The sequence below is a fragment of the Leptodactylus fuscus genome, chromosome 5 (assembly GCF_031893055.1).
Source record: "Leptodactylus fuscus isolate aLepFus1 chromosome 5, aLepFus1.hap2, whole genome shotgun sequence".
NCBI lineage: Eukaryota > Metazoa > Chordata > Amphibia > Anura > Leptodactylidae > Leptodactylus > Leptodactylus fuscus.
Window position 1 is genome coordinate 3,081,936 of NC_134269.1, and position 9,225 is coordinate 3,091,160.

Consider the following 9,225-nt stretch of genomic DNA (forward strand, 5'->3'; position numbering starts at 1 on the left):
CCTAGGAGCAATAAGAGTATTCTACACTATGTTTTATAGATAGGTTCCTAGGAGTCCTAAGAGTATTCTACACTATGTATTATAGATAGGTTCCTAGGAGCCCTAAGAGTAATCTATACTATGTATTATAGATAGGTTCCTAGGAGACCTAAGAATATTCTACACTATGTATTATAGATAGGTTCCTAGGAGCCCTAAGAATATTCTACACTATGTATTATAGATAGGTTCCTAGGAGTCCTAAGAGTATTCTACACTATGTATTATAGATAGGTTCCTAGGAGCAATAAGAGTATTCTACACTATGTATTATAGATAGGTTCCTAGGAGCAATAAGAGTATTCTACACTATGTATTATAGATAGGTTCCTAGGAGCAATAAGAGTATGCTACACTATGTTTTATAGATAGGTTCCTAGGAGCCCTAAGAGTATTCTACACTATGGTTTATAGATAGGTTCCTAGGAGCCCTAAGAGTATTCTACACTATGGTTTATAGATAGGTTCCTAGGAGCCCTAAGAATATTCTACACTATGTATTATAGATAGGTTCCTAGGAGTCCTAAGAGTATTCTACACTATGTTTTATAGATAGGTTCCTAGGAGCAATAAGAGTATGCTACACTATGTTTTATAGATAGGTTCCTAGGAGCCCTAAGAGTATTCTACACTATGGTTTATAGATAGGTTCCTAGGAGCCCTAAGAATATTCTACACTATGTATTATAGATAGGTTCCTAGGAGTCCTAAGAGTATTCTATACTATGTATTATAGATAGGTTCCTAGAAGACTTAAGAATATTCTACACTATGTTTTATAGATAGGTTCCTAGGAGCCCTAAGAGTAATCTACACTATGTTTTATAGATAGGTTCCTAGGAGCCCTAAGAATATTCTACACTATGTATTATAGATAGGTTCCTAGGAGTCCTAAGAGTATTCTACACTATGTATTATAGATAGGTTCCTAGGAGCAATAAGAGTATTCTACACTATGTTTTATAGATAGGTTCCTAGGAGCCCTAAGAATATTCTACACTATGTATTATAGATAGATTCCTAGGAGTCCTAAGAGTATTCTACACTATGTATTATAGATAGGTTCCTAGGAGCAATAAGAGTATTCTACACTATGTTTTATAGATAGGTTCCTAGGAGCCCTAAGAATATTCTACACTATGTATTATAGATAGGTTCCTAGGAGTCCTAAGAGTATTCTACACTATGTATTATAGATAGGTTCCTAGGAGCAATAAGAGTATTCTACACTATGTATTATAGATAGGTTCCTAGGAGCAATAAGAGTATGCTACACTATGTTTTATAGATAGGTTCCTAGGAGCCCTAAGAGTATTCTACACTATGGTTTATAGATAGGTTCCTAGGAGCCCTAAGAGTGTTCTACACTATGGTTTATAGATAGGTTCCTAGGAGCCCTAAGAATATTCTACACTATGTATTATAGATAGGTTCCTAGGAGTCCTAAGAGTATTCTACACTATGTTTTATAGATAGGTTCCTAGGAGCAATAAGAGTATGCTACACTATGTTTTATAGATAGGTTCCTAGGAGCCCTAAGAGTATTCTACACTATGGTTTATAGATAGGTTCCTAGGAGCCCTAAGAATATTCTACACTATGTATTATAGATAGGTTCCTAGGAGTCCTAAGAGTATTCTATACTATGTATTATAGATAGGTTCCTAGGAGACCTAAGAATATTCTACACTATGTTTTATAGATAGGTTCCTAGGAGCCCTAAGAGTAATCTACACTATGTTTTATAGATAGGTTCCTAGGAGCCCTAAGAATATTCTACACTATGTATTATAGATAGGTTCCTAGGAGTCCTAAGAGTATTCTACACTATGTATTATAGATAGGTTCCTAGGAGCAATAAGAGTATTCTACACTATGTTTTATAGATAGGTTCCTAGGAGCCCTAAGAATATTCTACACTATGTATTATAGATAGGTTCCTAGGAGTCCTAAGAGTATTCTACACTATGTATTATAGATAGGTTCCTAGGAGCAATAAGAGTATTCTACACTATGTTTTATAGATAGGTTCCTAGGAGCCCTAAGAATATTCTACACTATGTATTATAGATAGGTTCCTAGGAGTCCTAAGAGTATTCTACACTATGTATTATAGATAGGTTCCTAGGAGCAATAAGAGTATTCTACACTATGTTTTATAGATAGGTTCCTAGGAGCCCTAAGAGTATTCTACACTATGTTTTATAGATAGGTTCCTAGGAGCCCTAAGAGTATTCTACACTATGTATTATAGATAGGTTCCTAGGAGTCCAAAGAGTATTCTACACTATGTATTATAGATAGGTTCCTAGGAGCCCTAAGAGTGTTCTACACTATGTTTTATAGATAGGTTCCTAGGAGCAATAAGAGTATTCTACACTATGTTTTATAGATAGGTTCCTAGGAGCCCTAAGAGTATTCTACACTATGTTTTATAGATAGGTTCCTAGGAGCAATAAGAGTATTCTACACTATGTTTTATAGATAGGTTCCTAGGAGACCTAAGAATATTCTACACTATGTATTATAGATAGGTTCCTAGGAGCCCTAAGAATATTCTACACTATGTATTATAGATAGGTTCCTAGGAGCCCTAAGAATATTCTACACTATGTATTATAGATAGGTTCCTAGGAGTCCTAAGAGTATTCTACACTATGTATTATAGATAGGTTCCTAGGAGCAATAAGAGTATTCTACACTATGTATTATAGATAGGTTCCTAGGAGCCCTAAGAGTATTCTACACTATGTATTATAGATAGGTTCCTAGGAGCAATAAGAGTATGCTACACTATGTTTTATAGATAGGTTCCTAGGAGCCCTAAGAGTATTCTACACTATGGTTTATAGATAGGTTCCTAGGAGCCCTAAGAATATTCTACACTATGTATTATAGATAGGTTCCTAGGAGTCCTAAGAGTATTCTATACTATGTATTATAGATAGGTTCCTAGGAGCCCTAAGAGTAATCTACACTATGTTTTATAGATAGGTTCCTAGGAGCAATAAGAGTATGCTACACTATGTTTTATAGATAGGTTCCTAGGAGCAATAAGAGTATGCTACACTATGTTTTATAGATAGGTTCCTAGGAGTCCAAAGAGTATTCTACACTATGTATTATAGATAGGTTCCTAGGAGCCCTAAGAGTGTTCTACACTATGTTTTATAGATAGGTTCCTAGGAGCAATAAGAGTATTCTACACTATGTTTTATAGATAGGTTCCTAGGAGCCCTAAGAGTATTCTACACTATGTTTTATAGATAGGTTCCTAGGAGCAATAAGAGTATTCTACACTATGTTTTATAGATAGGTTCCTAGGAGACCTAAGAATATTCTACACTATGTATTATAGATAGGTTCCTAGGAGCCCTAAGAATATTCTACACTATGTATTATAGATAGGTTCCTAGGAGCCCTAAGAATATTCTACACTATGTATTATAGATAGGTTCCTAGGAGTCCTAAGAGTATTCTACACTATGTATTATAGATAGGTTCCTAGGAGCAATAAGAGTATTCTACACTATGTATTATAGATAGGTTCCTAGGAGCCCTAAGAGTATTCTACACTATGTATTATAGATAGGTTCCTAGGAGCAATAAGAGTATGCTACACTATGTTTTATAGATAGGTTCCTAGGAGCCCTAAGAGTATTCTACACTATGGTTTATAGATAGGTTCCTAGGAGCCCTAAGAATATTCTACACTATGTATTATAGATAGGTTCCTAGGAGTCCTAAGAGTATTCTATACTATGTATTATAGATAGGTTCCTAGGAGCCCTAAGAGTAATCTACACTATGTTTTATAGATAGGTTCCTAGGAGCAATAAGAGTATGCTACACTATGTTTTATAGATAGGTTCCTAGGAGCCCTAAGAGTATTCTACATTATGGTTTATAGATAGGTTCCTAGGAGACCTAAGAATATTCTACACTATGTTTTATAGATAGGTTCCTAGGAGCCCTAAGAGTAATCTACACTATGTTTTATAGATAGGTTCCTAGGAGCCCTAAGAATATTCTACACTATGTATTATAGATAGGTTCCTAGGAGTCCTAAGAGTATTCTACACTATGTATTATAGATAGGTTCCTAGGAGCAATAAGAGTATTCTACACTATGTATTATAGATAGGTTCCTAGGAGCCCTAAGAGTATTCTACACTATGTTTTATAGATAGGTTCCTAGGAGCCCTAAGAATATTCTACACTATGTATTATAGATAGGTTCCTAGGAGTCCTAAGAATATTCTACACTATGTATTATAGATAGGTTCCTAGGAGCAATAAGAGTATTCTACACTATGTTTTATAGATAGGTTCCTAGGAGCCCTAAGAATATTCTACACTATGTATTATAGATAGGTTCCTAGGAGTCCAAAGAGTATTCTACACTATGTATTATAGATAGGTTCCTAGGAGTCCAAAGAGTATTCTACACTATGTATTATAGATAGGTTCCTAGGAGCCCTAAGAGTGTTCTACACTATGTTTTATAGATAGGTTCCTAGGAGCAATAAGAGTATTCTACACTATGTATTATAGATAGGTTCCTAGGAGCCCTAAGAGTATTCTACACTATGTTTTATAGATAGGTTCCTAGGAGCAATAAGAGTATTCTACACTATGTTTTATAGATAGGTTCCTAGGAGACCTAAGAATATTCTACACTATGTATTATAGATAGGTTCCTAGGAGCCCTAAGAATATTCTACACTATGTATTATAGATAGGTTCCTAGGAGCCCTAAGAATATTCTACACTATGTATTATAGATTGGTTCCTAGGAGTCCTAAGAGTATTCTACACTATGTATTATAGATAGGTTCCTAGGAGCAATAAGAGTATTCTACACTATGTATTATAGATAGGTTCCTAGGAGCCCTAAGAGTATTCTACACTATGTTTTATAGATAGGTTCCTAGGAGCCCTAAGAGTAATCTACACTATGTTTTATAGATAGGTTCCTAGGAGCCCTAAGAATATTCTACACTATGTATTATAGATAGGTTCCTAGGAGTCCTAAGAGTATTCTACACTATGTATTATAGATAGGTTCCTAGGAGCAATAAGAGTATTCTACACTATGTATTATAGATAGGTTCCTAGGAGCAATAAGAGTATTCTACACTATGTATTATAGATAGGTTCCTAGGAGTCCTAAGAGTATTCTACACTATGTATTATAGATAGGTTCCTAGGAGCAATAAGAGTATTCTACACTATGTTTTATAGATAGGTTCCTAGGAGCCCTAAGAGTATTCTACACTATGTTTTATAGATAGGTTCCTAGGAGCCCTAAGAGTATTCTACACTATGTATTATAGATAGGTTCCTAGGAGTCCAAAGAGTATTCTACACTATGTATTATAGATAGGTTCCTAGGAGCCCTAAGAGTGTTCTACACTATGTTTTATAGATAGGTTCCTAGGAGCAATAAGAGTATTCTACACTATGTTTTATAGATAGGTTCCTAGGAGCCCTAAGAGTATTCTACACTATGTTTTATAGATAGGTTCCTAGGAGCAATAAGAGTATTCTACACTATGTTTTATAGATAGGTTCCTAGGAGACCTAAGAATATTCTACACTATGTATTATAGATAGGTTCCTAGGAGCCCTAAGAATATTCTACACTATGTATTATAGATAGGTTCCTAGGAGTCCTAAGAGTATTCTACACTATGTATTATAGATAGGTTCCTAGGAGCAATAAGAGTATTCTACACTATGTATTATAGATAGGTTCCTAGGAGCCCTAAGAGTATTCTACACTATGTATTATAGATAGGTTCCTAGGAGCAATAAGAGTATGCTACACTATGTTTTATAGATAGGTTCCTAGGAGCCCTAAGAGTATTCTACATTATGGTTTATAGATAGGTTCCTAGGAGCCCTAAGAATATTCTACACTATGTATTATAGATAGGTTCCTAGGAGTCCTAAGAGTATTCTATACTATGTATTATAGATAGGTTCCTAGGAGACCTAAGAATATTCTACACTATGTTTTATAGATAGGTTCCTAGGAGCCCTAAGAGTAATCTACACTATGTTTTATAGATAGGTTCCTAGGAGCCCTAAGAATATTCTACACTATGTATTATAGATAGGTTCCTAGGAGTCCTAAGAGTATTCTACACTATGTATTATAGATAGGTTCCTAGGAGCAATAAGAGTATTCTACACTATGTATTATAGATAGGTTCCTAGGAGCCCTAAGAGTATTCTACACTATGTTTTATAGATAGGTTCCTAGGAGCCCTAAGAATATTCTACACTATGTATTATAGATAGGTTCCTAGGAGTCCTAAGAGTATTCTACACTATGTATTATAGATAGGTTCCTAGGAGCAATAAGAGTATTCTACACTATGTTTTATAGATAGGTTCCTAGGAGCCCTAAGAATATTCTACACTATGTATTATAGATAGGTTCCTAGGAGTCCAAAGAGTATTCTACACTATGTATTATAGATAGGTTCCTAGGAGTCCAAAGAGTATTCTACACTATGTATTATAGATAGGTTCCTAGGAGCCCTAAGAGTGTTCTACACTATGTTTTATAGATAGGTTCCTAGGAGCAATAAGAGTATTCTACACTATGTATTATAGATAGGTTCCTAGGAGCCCTAAGAGTATTCTACACTATGTTTTATAGATAGGTTCCTAGGAGCAATAAGAGTATTCTACACTATGTTTTATAGATAGGTTCCTAGGAGACCTAAGAATATTCTACACTATGTATTATAGATAGGTTCCTAGGAGCAATAAGAGTATTCTACACTATGTTTTATAGATAGGTTCCTAGGAGACCTAAGAGTATTCTACACTATGTATTATAGATAGGTTCCTAGGAGTCCAAAGAGTATTCTACACTATGTATTATAGATAGGTTCCTAGGAGCCCTAAGAGTGTTCTACACTATGTTTTATAGATAGGTTCCTAGGAGCAATAAGAGTATTCTACACTATGTTTTATAGATAGGTTCCTAGGAGCCCTAAGAGTATTCTACACTATGTTTTATAGATAGGTTCCTAGGAGCAATAAGAGTATTCTACACTATGTTTTATAGATAGGTTCCTAGGAGACCTAAGAATATTCTACACTATGTATTATAGATAGGTTCCTAGGAGTCCTAAGAATATTCTACACTATGTATTATAGATAGGTTCCTAGGAGTCCTAAGAGTATTCTACACTATGTATTATAGATAGGTTCCTAGGAGCAATAAGAGTATTCTACACTATGTATTATAGATAGGTTCCTAGGAGCCCTAAGAGTATTCTACACTATGTATTATAGATAGGTTCCTAGGAGCAATAAGAGTATGCTACACTATGTTTTATAGATAGGTTCCTAGGAGCCCTAAGAGTATTCTACATTATGGTTTATAGATAGGTTCCTAGGAGCCCTAAGAATATTCTACACTATGTATTATAGATAGGTTCCTAGGAGTCCTAAGAGTATTCTATACTATGTATTATAGATAGGTTCCTAGGAGACCTAAGAATATTCTACACTATGTTTTATAGATAGGTTCCTAGGAGCCCTAAGAGTAATCTACACTATGTTTTATAGATAGGTTCCTAGGAGCCCTAAGAATATTCTACACTATGTATTATAGATAGGTTCCTAGGAGTCCTAAGAGTATTCTACACTATGTATTATAGATAGGTTCCTAGGAGCAATAAGAGTATTCTACACTATGTATTATAGATAGGTTCCTAGGAGACCTAAGAGTATTCTACACTATGTTTTATAGATAGGTTCCTAGGAGCCCTAAGAATATTCTACACTATGTATTATAGATAGGTTCCTAGGAGTCCTAAGAGTATTCTACACTATGTATTATAGATAGGTTCCTAGGAGCAATAAGAGTATTCTACACTATGTTTTATAGATAGGTTCCTAGGAGCCCTAAGAATATTCTACACTATGTATTATAGATAGGTTCCTAGGAGTCCAAAGAGTATTCTACACTATGTATTATAGATAGGTTCCTAGGAGTCCAAAGAGTATTCTACACTATGTATTATAGATAGGTTCCTAGGAGCCCTAAGAGTGTTCTACACTATGTTTTATAGATAGGTTCCTAGGAGCAATAAGAGTATTCTACACTATGTATTATAGATAGGTTCCTAGGAGCCCTAAGAGTATTCTACACTATGTTTTATAGATAGGTTCCTAGGAGCAATAAGAGTATTCTACACTATGTTTTATAGATAGGTTCCTAGGAGACCTAAGAATATTCTACACTATGTATTATAGATAGGTTCCTAGGAGCCCTAAGAGTATTCTACACTATGTTTTATAGATAGGTTCCTAGGAGCCCTAAGAATATTCTACACTATGTATTATAGATAGGTTCCTAGGAGTCCTAAGAGTATTCTACACTATGTATTATAGATAGGTTCCTAGGAGCAATAAGAGTATTCTACACTATGTTTTATAGATAGGTTCCTAGGAGCCCTAAGAATATTCTACACTATGTATTATAGATAGGTTCCTAGGAGTCCTAAGAGTATTCTACACTATGTATTATAGATAGGTTCCTAGGAGCAATAAGAGTATTCTACACTATGTTTTATAGATAGGTTCCTAGGAGTCCAAAGAGTATTCTACACTATGTATTATAGATAGGTTCCTAGGAGACCTAAGAGTATTCTACACTATGTATTATAGATAGGTTCCTAGGAGACCTAAGAGTATTCTACACTATGTTTTATAGATAGGTTCCTAGGAGTCCTAAGAGTGTTCTACACTATGTATTATAGATAAAAAATTGAATAAGAAGTGATCAACCCGATTAACACTTACCAAAATAGTAGAATTAGAAAGTACACCTGGCCCCGCTATAAAAGCTGCCCTCCATTCCCCCTCCCCTTTCCCATCCAGTACACAGAAAGATAGAAAGTTATCCTCAGAGTTGTACCAATACATAGAATACAGGTGACGTGTCATTTTGGCTGCAGAGTGAATGCAATACAAATGTGTCCCATAAGAATGTCACTATTGTAACTTTTCTTCAATTCCATTCTGATTTTTTTTCTTCTCGGTACATTGCACAGAATGTAACCTTCATGAAGAACAATTTGTTCCACAAACATTAGGCCCTCATATGGCTCTGGCAATGAAAAAATTTTAAAAAAAGTTACAGGGTTTGGAAGGCAGGGA